Source organism: Scyliorhinus canicula, chromosome 16 (assembly GCF_902713615.1).
Source record: "Scyliorhinus canicula chromosome 16, sScyCan1.1, whole genome shotgun sequence".
Classification (NCBI taxonomy): domain Eukaryota; kingdom Metazoa; phylum Chordata; class Chondrichthyes; order Carcharhiniformes; family Scyliorhinidae; genus Scyliorhinus; species Scyliorhinus canicula.
This window is the reverse complement of record NC_052161.1, coordinates 122,983,834-122,996,927: the sequence shown is the minus strand read 5'-3', so window position 1 is coordinate 122,996,927 and position 13,094 is coordinate 122,983,834. Positions and strand designations below refer to the sequence as shown.

Below are 13,094 nucleotides of genomic sequence, written 5' to 3'. Positions count from 1 at the left end.
TTTACAGTGCAGAAGGAGGCCATTCGGCCCATCGAGTCTGCACCAGCTCTTAGAAAGAGCACCCTACCCAAGGTCAACACATACACCTTATCCCAATAACCCAGTAACCCCATCCAACACTAAGGGCAATTTTGGACACTAAGGGCAATTTATCATGGCCAATCTACCTAACCTGCACATCTTTGGACTGTGGGAGGAAACCGGAGCACCCGGAGGAAACCCACGCACACACGGGGAGGATGTGCAGACTCCACACAGACAGAGACCCAAGCCGGAATCGAACCTGGGACCCTGGAGCTGTGAAGCAACTGTGCTATCCACAAGGCTACCGTGCTGCCCATCATATGAACACTGATTTTCTATTATTCAAACAAGTAATTCAGACAAGTATTCACAGTATACTGGAAAGTGGTGTCCAAAATGACAGTATTTAAGTTTGTAATTAGCAAAATATTATTACCATGTATGCAAATAAGTAAATATTCAGAAGCGGCCATGTGGTTTTATTTCTGGTTTCTTCAAAAGGTGATCGTGGGTCACTCATGTCCATTTATTGCAAATGGATTGACTCTCATCAATTCTTGGGCCTGTTGGTAACGGGAGATCTTTACGACTGATTCATTCTGGATAATTTGTGTAATCCTGCGCCTCAGGTGTTTTATTTCCTTCAACCTCTTCTGTGGTATCAACGGCTTTGTTATCCGCTTCAAGTGGAATAGACTTGCTTCTGGACTTCGGGTTTTTTAGTTGTGTTTGGCCCTTCTCTGCCAACATCTGGTCACTATAACATTTCATGATCTTTTCCAGTTGTCTGAACAACTGAAGATCTATAAACATAGACCCCAAGATCTCTCTGCTCCTCCACGTTGCCAAGAACCCTACTGTTAATCCTGTATTCTGCATTCATGTTTTTGCCCGGTTTCGAACCAGGGACCTTTCGCGTGTGAGGCGAACGTGATAACCACTACACTACAGAAACTGCTGTATTCTGCTTTCATATTTGTCCTTCCAAAATGGTCAACCTCACACTTTGGGCAAAGCCCCGGGGCCGGACGGCTACCCTGTAGAATTCTACAAGAAATTGTTGGAACTGCTGTGCCCACTCCTAAGGACCTTTAATGAGGCCAAAGAGAGAGGGACCCTCCCCCCAACAATGTCACAGGCTTCGATTTCACTCATCCTCAAGCGAGAGAAAGATCCGCTACAGTGTGGATCTTATAGACCGATATCGCTCCTGAACGTAGACGCCAAACTGCTGGCCAAGATCTTAGCTGCTAGGATTGAGGACTGTGTCCCTGGGGTGATAGGGTAGGATCAGACAGGCTTCGTCAAGGGCAGGCAATTGAAGTCCAACATACTGAGGCTCCTAAACATCAACATGATGCCCTCAGAGGGAGGGGATGCAGAGGTGGTGGCGGCAATGGACGCGGAGAAAGCCTTTGACCGAGTGGAATGGTTGTACCTGTGGGAAGCGCTAAGAAGGTTCAGAATCGGTGAGGGATTCATAGGTTGGGTCCAGCTACTCTACTGGGCTACGAGGCCCTCGTGGTAAGTGTGTGCACGAACATGGTGAGGTCGGCTCCACCAGGGGACGAGGCAGGGGTGCCCCCTCTCCCCGTTATTATTCAGCCCTTGCGATAGAGCCGCTGGCTATAGCGCTGCGGACTTCAAAGAACTGGCGGGGGGTTGGTTCGGGGGTGGGGGGAGGGGAGCATCAGGTCTCGCTTTATGCGGATGATCTGCTCCTGTGATCTGGCAACACGGTAGCATGGTGGTTAGCATAAATGCTTCACAGCTCCAGGGTCCCAGGTTCGATTCCCCGGCTGGGTCACTGTCTGTGCGGAGTCTGCACGTCCTCCCCGTGTGTGCGTGGGTTTCCTCCGGGTGCTCCGGTTTCCTCCCACAGTCCAAAGATGTGCGGGTTAGGTGGATTGGCTATGCTAAATTGCCCGTAGTGCCCTAAAAAATAAAGGGGAGGGGGTTGTTGGGTTACGGGTATAGGGTGGATACGTGGGTTTGAGTAGGGTGATCATTGTTCGGCACAACATTGAGGGCCGAAGGGCCTGTTCTGTGCTGAACTGTTCTATGTTCTATGTATATCTCTGACCCACTAGAGGGGATGGGGTAGGTCATGCTGATTCTGAGGGACTTTAGCAATTTCTCGGGATACAAGCTAAACGAGAAGAAAAACGAGATGTTTGTGATCCAAGCTAAGGAGCAGGAAAAGGGACTAGGAGAGCTTCCGCTGAAGTTGGTCGAGGAGAGTTTTCGGTACCTAGGGATACAGGTGGCTCGAAAGTGGGATGCCCTCCACAAGCTTAATCTATCTCGACTGGTAGAGCAGATGGAGGGGGACTTCAAAAGGTGGGACATGCTCCCGCTATCTCTAGCGGGAAGGGTGCAGACTGTTAAGATGACGGTTCTCCCCAGATTTCTGTTCGTCTTCCAGTGCCTTCCCATCTTCATCCCTAAGTCCTTCTTTAAATGGGTGAACAAGATCATCTTGGGATTCATACGGGCAAATAAGAACCCGCGAGTAAAGAGACTGTGTACCTAGAGCGCAGACCGGGGGGGTGGCTGGCGCTGCTGAACTTTTGCAGCTACTATTGGGCGGCTAACATAGCCATGATTAGGAAATGGATATTGGGGAGGGGTCGACGTGGGAGGGGTTAGAGGCGGCCTCATGTAAAGGTACCAGCCTAGGGGCACTTGTAACGGCACCTCTGCCGTTCTCGCTGACCCGCTACTCCTCTCGTCCGGTGGTGGTGGCGGCATTAAAGATCTGGGGTCAGTGGAGAGGACACAGAGGGGTGGAGGGAGCCTCAGTCTGGACCCCGATACGTAATAATCACAGATTTGTCCCGGGCAAGGTGGACGGAGGGTTTCAAAGCTGGCAGAGGGCAGGCATTAAAAGGATGGGGGACCTGTTCATAGCCAGGACCTTTCCCAGGCTGAAAGCGCTGGAGGAGAAATTCAGTTTGCCCCCTGGAAACGCTTTAAGATATCTTCAGGTGCGCGCCTTTCTGAAAAAAACAGGTGGTATCATTCCCGCTGCTACCCCCACGCAGGATACAGGATAGGGTGGTGTCCGGCATCTGGGTAGGGGAGGGGAAGGATTCGGACATCTACCGGGAACTTCAGGAGGCGGAGGAAGTCCCAGTAGAGGAGCTTAAGAGCAAATGGGAGGAGGAGCTAGGTGGGGAGCTGGATGCGGGCCTGTGGGCGGATGCCCTAAATAGGGACAATTCCTCTTCATCATGTGCCAGGCTTAGCTTAATCTAGCTTAAGGTGGTCCACCGGGCGCACATGATGGCAACCAGGATGAGCAAGCTCTTTGGGATTGAGGATAAATGTGCGAGGTGTGCGGGAAGTCCTGCAGATCATGTCCATATGTTCTGGGTATGCCCGGCTCTTAAGTGATTCTGGTGGGGTTTTGCTAAGGCAATGGGCAATGTCTAAGATCTTAGACACGCGGGTGGTGCCGAGTCCAGAGATAGCGATCTTTGGTGTGTCAGACGATCCGGGAGTTCAGGAAGCGAAAGAGGCCGACGTGTTGGCCTTTGCTTCCCTGGGAGCCCAGAGACAGATCCTTTTAATGCGGAGGGACTCGAAGCCCCCCCCCCCCCCCCCCCCCCCCCCCGAGTGTAGAGACCTGGGTTAGTGACATGGCTGGGTTTCTCAGTCTCGAGAAAATAAAGTTTGCCTTGAGAGGGTCCATGGCGGGGTTCTCTCAGAGGTGGCAGCCGTTCCTCGACTTTCTAGGAGAGCAGTAAAGGTCAGCAGCAGCAGCATCCCGGAGTGGGGGGAGTGGGGGGGGGAAATCATTACGTTGTATTGTTCATTTCTTTGTATATACGGTTAACATTTATTTTGTTCTGTTAATTGTTGCGTACGGTTAAGCAAAAATGTTGTTGTTGACAAAAATTTGAATAAAAATAATTTAAAGAAAAGAATATGTGGGAAATGGTGAGGGGAGAATCAGATTCATCCCTATAAACAATGTTGTAGATAGTTGGTGGTGCGACCTCCAACCAGCAGGTGGCGGTACAGATCCACCATGCGGTCTGGCGAGACTAGTCATGTGACAAGGCACTCGGATATAAATGAGGGCAGGTCTAGTGATCCGCAGAAGGTTATAAGACATATATGAGGACAGTTGTGCAAGAGGATAGTTTCAGGGGACTATAAAAAGCTCCATCATAACTTGCTCTGTATCAGATTGTTACCTTACCACGTGTGTATTAATAAAGGTCCTGGTTTGGACAAGTCACAAGCTGTTCTGTCGATTCCTTGCTCGACATCGGATACCAAACACGACATGATACCTGAGTGCTGAAGATAACGACGGCAGTGACAAAAGTTACGATTTTGGCTGAAGGACCGACATGGTGAACAGCAGTCTGTGGCGACTCAACGCAGTAAATGACGCTGAAGCCCGAAATGGACAGACTGAAAGCCCCCCAACCAGCTTCAACTATCCGGTAATATGGATGAAAACTGGCAGCTCTTCAAGCAGCAGTTATTGCAGATGATGCTGAATCCGATGAGTATTACGAAGTTAGATATGATTTTGAAGATGATGTGAAAAGTAATGACGTAGAAGGTGAGACAGATGAAGACCAGGGTAAACTGCTTGTAGATCTCTTTCGTAGGAGTAAGGACAGGCTTAAAGAAAAGGCCCAAAAAGCACTACTCCGGTGGTTGGAAGGAATGACAAAGTGGTCACGGGGGACACCCACCGCACTGGACACTGAAGGGTGGGAGCTCTGAGATGGCGCACTCCAAAATAAAAACTGATATTGCAGTTGCTGATACCTCTGAGGACCAAACACTGAACAAGCTAGAAACAGACGACATTGTGCCAATCTTAGAGAACCATGCTCCAGAAGTACTTGGTGGATCATTTCAGGCCTCTGAAATGATCCGGTAGTCGACTCCCTGATTCTCGAGGATACTGAGGATGAGTAGGAAGACATTGATGATGAAGACGATGATAGCAACTCTGATGCTGAAGAGATTGACAACTCCAAGAGTGAAACAGCGGAGGAGCTGGAGCTGATGACTATCTCGCCATGCAGCTCAAGGGATCAATCACATATTCTTGAACAAGACCATGATGCCTGGAGCGTCGCGACCAGAGAGTGTCAGTATTGTAATTTCCAGCGATAAGCCAGTGAGCATTGCTCCAGAGAGCCAGGAAGGGGCAACACTTGTTGTTATAGATCTAACCTCCACCCAGGCACCAGAAAGCGAGGCACTCCAACATCCAGTTGAGGCTGCAGAAGTGGGTGGGGGTCCCACAACCTAGTGATGATGCATCGCCGCCTCGGGGTCTACCTGAGAATCCGCAGACCTCCGAGCACAGGGTGCAGACCAGCACCGCACTCGGGGCTGCCAAGCCTCAACATAAACACAAAAGGAAGGAGGAAGAGGAGAAGACTGAGAGCTAGCTCATCCCACTGACAAAAGTAAAAAAGGTGAGGTCATGACTGACAAGACAGAGATAGAAGAGACAGAAAATGCACAGAGAAGCAGCAAACAATGTTGTGGCAAGAAATGAAAAAGAAAGAAGCTGGTGACACACGCAGGGCAATCATGAATGCATGCCTTCCAAAGGCACAGAGTGAAGAGGATACGGAGCAAGAGGCCGGCACATAAACCAGTCTTTGAATAGGCTGGCAACCTATAGGCTGATCCCGTGAGGGAGACCTGTGTGAAAGGGATGGACATCATAACTAGGTAGGCAAGAGATAGGTGGCAGTTAGGAGGCTTAGGTAGGTAAGATTGGAGGTGGGGGAGGGAAAGGAAGAAGAATAATTAGTCAGAGTGTGTTGATTGCAGTCAGGGTCCAATCCTTTTTGATCTCCTATCAACCTAGCCCTGCAATACATTCCCCCCCCCCCCCCCCCCCCCCCCCCCCCCCCCCAAATCAGACAGGTATAGTTATACAGTGGCAAAGAGTATATTTTCCAGGATTGATACTAAAATAAATGGATTGTGCTCTATTTGAAGATGGAAGAGGAACAATTTTGACCATGGTAACAAAGGTAGGCTGTCACAGATTCATAGAATTTACAGTGCAGAATAGACAGGAACAGGAGGAGGCAGTCCAGCACAGTGTAAGCTCCCCCCCGACAGCCTGCTCCGCCAACCAATTAGATCATGACTGAACACCTCCTTGATACTCTTGCCAAAATCCACCAATCTCGCTCACGATCAAGTGTGACTGATGTCTTTGCATCAATTGCTGAGTGGGCTTTGAATAGAGTTATCCTGCTGCTCTCAATTTAGTTCTTCCTCCAAAACGGTTATGGCCGTTTCCGAAAAATGCCCATTTCCATACCTTTTTAGATGTCAGTCATGAAGACACAGTTGGTTACAACAGTGCAGGAATCGCAAGCTCTACTGCAGAACCTATCCCGATCTGTCAAATCAGCAGTGGATGTCGTCTATATGGACTTCAGTAAGGCCTTTGGCAAGATCCGTCATGGCAGACTGGTACAAAAGGTGAAGTCATACGGGATCAGGGGTGAGCTGGCAAGATGGGTACAGAACTGGCTAGGTCATAGAAGGCAGAGGGCAGCAATGGAAGGGTGCTTTTCTGATTGGAGGGCTGTGACGAGTGGTGTTCCGCAGGGATCAGTGCTGGGACCTTTGCTATTAGTAGTATATATAAATGATTTGGAGGAAAATGTAACTGGTCTGATTAGTAAGTTTGCAGACGCCACAAAGGTTGGTGGAATTGTGGATAGCGATGAGGATTGTCAGAGGATACAATAGGATTCAGATTGTTTGGAGACTTGGGCGGAGAGATGGCAGATGGAGTTTAATCTGGACAAATGTGAGGTAATGCATTTTGGAAGGTCTAATGCAGGTAGGGAATATACAGTGAATGGTAGAACCCTCAAGAGTATTGACAGTCAAAGCGAGATCTTCCCAGTACACCCACAAGGGGGGGGGGGGGGGGGGGGGGGGGGGCAGCGCGAAAGGGGCTGCCGTTCAAACAAGCCCAACACAAATTCCGCTACCTGGGGATCCAAATAGCCCATGACTGGAAAGGGATCCACAATTGGAACCTCACCAGTCTGACGGAGGAAGTAAAAAAGGACCTGCAAAGATGGAACACACTCCCACTCTCCCTCGCGGGGAGAGTCCAGACGATCAAAATGAACGTACTGCCCAGGTTCCTCTTCCTGTTTAGATCCATTCTGATCTACATCCCCAAGGCCTTTTTCAAAGCGCTGGACAAACTAATCATGTCATTCGTATGGGTAAAAATGCCAGGATCCCAAAGAAGGTCCTACAATAAACAAAATCCGGGGGGGGGGGGGGGGTGCTAGCCCTCCCAAACCTGCAATTCTACCACTGGGCGGCAACAGCCGAGCGAGTAAGAGGATGGATCCAGGAGCCAGAGGCCGAGTGAGTGCGTGCGGAGGAGGCCTCCTGCATGGGAACCTCCCTCCGGGCCCTCGCCACGGCAGCACTCCCATCCCCACCCAAAAAACACTCCAGCAGCCCAGTGGTGACAGCCACCCTCCAATCCTGGAACCAACTGCGGCAGCAATTTGGCCTGCCCAAAATTTTGGACAAGGCTCCCATCTGCAACAACCATAGGTTCACACCAGCACTGACTGACGCCACCTTCAAAAGGTGGAGGCAGGACGGAGGGACACTAACAGTCAGGGACCTATACACAGACGGCAGGATCGCAACATTGGACGAACTGACAGAAATTTCGGCTAGCCAGGGGGAACGAGCTACGGTATCTGCAGCTCAAAAACTTCTTACGAAAGGAGACAAGGACGTGCCCACAACTGCCACGACAGACACTACGGGAAGACCTACTGGACGCAAGCATCCTAGATAAAGGGAACTGTAGCGACATGTCTGACCGACTGGTAGAAAGGGCCGACACCATACTGGACGCAACAAGAAAGAAATGGGAGGAGGACCTGGGGATTGAGATAGGGTGGGGACTCTGAAGCGAGGCACTGCATAGGGTCAACTCCACCGCCACGTGCGCAAGGCTCAGCCTGACACAACTAAAAGTGGTACATAGAGCCCACTTAACAAGAACCCGTATGAGTAGGTTCCTCCTGGAGGTGGAGGACAGATGTGAACGGTGCCAGAGGCCCGGCCAACCACACCCACATGTTCTGGTCTTGCCCCAGACTTGTGGAGTACTGGACAGCCTTCTTTGAGGCTATGTCCAAAGTGGTGGGGGTGAGGGTGGAGCCATGCCCGATAGTGGCAGTCTTCGGGGTTTCAGACCAGCCAGATCTATTCCTGGGGAGGAGGGCGGACGCCCTTGCCTTTGCCTCCCTGATCGTCCGCCGTAGAATCCTGTTTGGCTGGCGGTCAGCAGCACCGCCCAGAGCTGCAGACTGGCTGTCCGACCTCTCGGAATCTCTCCAAATGGAGAAAATCAAATTCGCCATCCGAGGGTCAGACGATGGCTTCCACAGAACGTGGGAGCCATTCATGCAACTGTTCCGGGACTTGTTTGTGGCCAACGAACAAGAGGAAGAATAGCCGGGTGGCCAAGAATCAGGGGAAAATGGTCGGGGGTCGGGAGTCGGGAGAAGGTAGCCGGGGCATGGAGGGGAGAGATGGACTGGGAGGGAGGGGACGGCTAAACCTGAGGAGGGAGGACAACTAAACCTGGGGAGAGGGAGGCGAACCGTGGAGGGGGGGGGGGCAGGGAAGCGGGAGCCAGAGGGAGGACACGGGATGCCAAAACGTGCATGACATCTCCAGGAGCAGGGAACGAGGAAACTGGAGATGGAGGACGGGAGGAGCGGCAGAAGCGGAGGCGAGCGTGGGGCGGCAGCGAGACCCGTCTGGGAAGGGCGGGCGACAGCAGCACACAACACAGCCAAATATCGCACGCTGTGATTTTCTCCCCGGCACCCAAAGGTGTGCTTGCCGCCCCAGTCCCTGCTCCCCCGCAGGCAGTCGCCTACTTCTGTGGGGTGGATAATTTTGCCAGATGTACAGAGATGCCGCTGTCGAGCTGGTGCACAATACCCCACCAGTTATTCCATTGCATATGTTATTGTATTTTTTTAATGTTGGGGTGTGCCCTTCTCCTCAAAATGTGTGTATATATATATGTGTTTCTTATTCTGTGTACATGACGGTAATTATACCTTGCTCAAAAAGAACCCAATAAAAACATTTATTTTTAAAAAAGAGTATTGACAGTCAGAGAGACCTATGTGTACAGGTCCACAGGTCACTGAAAGGGGCAACACAGGTGGAGAAGGTAGTCAAGAAGGCATATGGCATGCTTGCCTTCATTGGCTGGGGCATTTGAGTATAAAAATTGGCAAGTCATGTTGCAGCTGTATAGAACCTTAGTTAGGCCACACTTGGAGTATAGTGTTAAATTCTGGTCGCCACACTACCAGAAAGATGTGGAGGCTTTAGAGAGGATGCACAAGAGATTTACCAGGATGTTGACTGGTATGGAGGGCATTAGCTATGAGGTGAGGTTGAATAAACTCGGTTTGTTCTCACTGGAATGACGGACGGAGGTTAAGGGGCGACCTGATAGAGGTCTACAAAATTATGAGGGGCACAGACAGAGTGGATAGTCAGAGACTTTTTCCCAGGGTAGAGGGGTGAATTATGAGGAGCATAGGTTTAAGGTGCGAGGGGCAAGGTTTAGAGGGGATGTACGAGGCAAGTTTTTTACACTGAGGGTAGTGGGTGCCGGGAACCCGCTGCCAGAGGAGGTGGTGGAAGCAGGGACGATAGTGACGTTTAAAAATTTTTTTAGAGTACCCAATTACTTTTTTCCAATTAAGGGGCAATTTCGCATGGCCAACCCACATACCCTGCACATCTTTTGGGTTGTGGGGGCGAAACCCACGCAGACACTGGGAGAATGTGCAAACTCCACACGGACAGTGCCCCAGAGCCGGGACTGAACCTGGGGCCTCGGCGCCGTGAGGCTGCAGGGCTAACCCACTGCGCCACCGTGCTGCCCAGATAGTGACGTTTAAGGGATATCTTGACAAATGCATGAATGGGATGGGAATAGAGGGATATGGACGCCAGAAGTGCAGAAGATTTCAGTTTAGACGGGCAGCATGGTCGGCACAGGCTTGGAGGGCTGAAGGGCCTGTTCCTGTGCTGTACTTTTCTTTGTTCTTTGTTCAGAAGTTTAAGAGCCTAATAGTCCTCCCAATGACCACTCTGACATATTGTTGATTTTAGTGCTTGTCTACTCTTTTCATACAACTTAGTGACAGGATGGCCATATTTCCCTATGTTAAATGCAGACCACCTGGTAAAATTACTAATTCAAATGAAATCAATGGAAATCTATGCTCTACAAGTGTTCAAATTAAGATCAGTTTATAGAAATTGTTTTAAATTCCTCCTCCCTTTTGATTTTCTGCTATTCCTGAGATGCTTTTTGTGTCTTCTCTCACATAGATAGATACAAAATACTTGTTCAAAGTCTCTGCCATTTCCTTGTTTCCTGTTATTAATTCCCTAGTCTCATCCTCTGATGGCTAACGTTTAATTTGGCTACACTCTTCCTTTTTGAATACATCTACAAGCTCTTACTCTTTATTGTTATGTTTGTTCCTAGTTCACGCTCACATTCTAATTGATCTCTTTTTAAGTCATCCTTTCCTGTTCCTCTGGCCTACCACTAATAGTCACATCATTGTACACCATTTTCTTTCAGTTTAATACCATCCTTAACTTTCTTATTCAGCCACAGATTGCGTATCTTTCACAGATTTTTTTATTCAGTTTGGTATAATACAACAATATAACATTACCCCTTGTGTATCCTTAGTTTTGTTTCAGGAGGGCAGCACGGTGGAGCAGTGGTTAGCACTGCTGCATCACGGCGTCAAGGTCTCGGGTTCGATCCTGGCTCTGGGTCACTGTCCCTGTGGAGTTTGCACATACTCCCCGTGTCTGCGTGGGTTTCGCCCCCACAATCTAAACATGTGCAGGGTAGGTGAACTGGCCATGCTAAATTGCCCCTTAATTGGGAAAAATTAATTGGGTACTCTAAATTCATTTTTTAAAAAAGGGGTGTTACGAAATGCAATAGACGTTAATGTAGAAAACATAGAGCAATTTGCTACTTTTTAAGGAAAAGTCGAGATACCCTTCATGGGGCTTAAATCTGGGACTGCCTCTTTAAAAAATGAACATCTAGTCACCCCCAACTTAGGGATAAACCTTGTGACTCAAGTCATTCATTAGCAGGATTTTCTTCTTTGAAGTGCATAAGAAAGACTGAATTCTAATGCATGGTGGCAACTTCCAGCATATTTTATGTTGATATGTGGGATCCTTTACGTGTCGTCACAATCTGGAAATACAGGAAGTATGGAGTGAAAATGTTGAGGAGGTTGACAGTAAAAGTTTGCAAAGCTACAAGGATTCTATCTATTTGCCCTAGATCCCCAAAACTAGTAAAAACTAAATGGATCTGTTTCACTGCTGCCTTGCTATGTTGCCAAACTTCCCAATCACCTGATGAATGGAGCAAGCCTTCGGTTTAGTGGGGGCAACCCCATCGGAGTCGCCCCCTTCAGAGTTTTAGCTCTGAATTCTCAGTTAACATCCAGCAGAAAAGTTGTGTGTGTTGGCAGCCCACCATTTTTGTATAGGTTGTGGGAGCCCATAAAACTCCTTACCAACATTATCTGCTGGAAATTAGATGTTTACGACCATGGAAGGGATGCCTGATGTGACATATTCAACGGTTAATCAGCCTGAAAATCTTTCCACTATTTCATAGAATTCTCTAAGGGAAGCTTGTGAAGATCGAGAAACAACTCTAAAATGTATGCCCAGACAACACCCTGACAGATTACAGAGCTTGTTCGGAATGAGCCAGTGCCATAAAAGCTGATTGCTCCTGATGGCAAGGTGGTGCAGTGGTTAGCACGGCTGCCTCACAGCACCGAGTACCCGAGATTGATCCCGGCCCTGGGTCACTGTCCGTGTGGAATTTGCACATTCTCCCCGGGTCTGCATGAGTCTCACCCTCACAACCAAAGATGTGCAGGATAAGTGGATTGGCCATATCAATTTATTAAAAGAGTTAAAAATATATCCAAGGCCAAACAGTACAAACACTAATTTTGTGTTGGAGAAACAGGGTACCCTTCCCTCAGTACCAACGTACGGTATGGGGGGGGGGGGGGGGGGGGGGGGGGGGGGGGGTAGAATACTCTGATTATTAAAACAGTTCACAACACAGTTGTACAAAAACAAACGGTACAAGCACTAAACTTTGCGCTGGAGAGACCAGATACCCTCGCCTCTGTACCAACAGAAGGGAAAGAAAGGGGGTGGTGGGGAGAGAAGCGAAAGGAGGGTGGTGGGGAGAGACGGAGTCGGGGTGTTGGCGGAGGCCCAATACGACACTGCCTGAACTATCTACGGAGGCAGAAAAACAAAAGAACCTTCAATTATGACGTGCCATGTTCCGTGAGTCCCCCAGAGGGGGTGAGGGCGACACAGTGTCAGGCATGAGTGAGACACAACCCTGCTACAGAGCACCTCGTGCACCCTGCGCTCCCGACACTGGGCGGCTGACAGCCTTCGGACAGTCGCCCTCCGGGTCCGAATCCTCCACCACACTGAGTGCGGCGGGCAACACAGGCCCACCAACCAACTGAGGGGCTGTCTTGATCCCGCCACCGGGATCACCGACAGTCGGGATCTCCTCAGGCTCCTCCCGGGGCCCCATGCCAGTAGGAGGCGGTGGTGCAGATGCCTGCTCCATCCCCGCTGCCTCGTCACTGGAAGGCCCCTAATACAACTTCGGAAACAGGTCCGGGGTGGTGGCAGAGATACCCAAAGATAGCGGTAGCAGAGGGTCTTCCAAACTATAACCCACTAAGAACCTAAGAAGCAGGGAGTTATCGCTGACCCCCTCCCCTGAGAAACTGAAGAAGTCCGGTGTGCTAAATTGTACTGGGTGGAACGGGCCGTCTAGGGTTCGTCCGACCCCAAAGCACCCTGCTCGGGGGACAGCAGAAGCTTCTGGCCATATCTTTTTATAAAAACAGTAAAAAATATATACAAGGCCAAACGGTACAAACACTAAT

At 49.8% G+C, this 13,094-nt stretch overlaps 1 protein-coding gene and 1 non-coding gene across 7 annotated transcripts in view; both read right to left on the bottom strand.

Moving 5' to 3' along the window:
- zgc:154075 (uncharacterized protein LOC556929 homolog) overlaps window positions 1-13,094 on the bottom strand; it is a 332,990-nt gene that overhangs the window by 284,817 nt on the left and 35,079 nt on the right. The window lies entirely within an intron of this gene.
- Window positions 907-979, bottom strand: trnav-cac. The gene has a single exon. It is a non-coding gene; the product is annotated as a tRNA-Val (tRNA).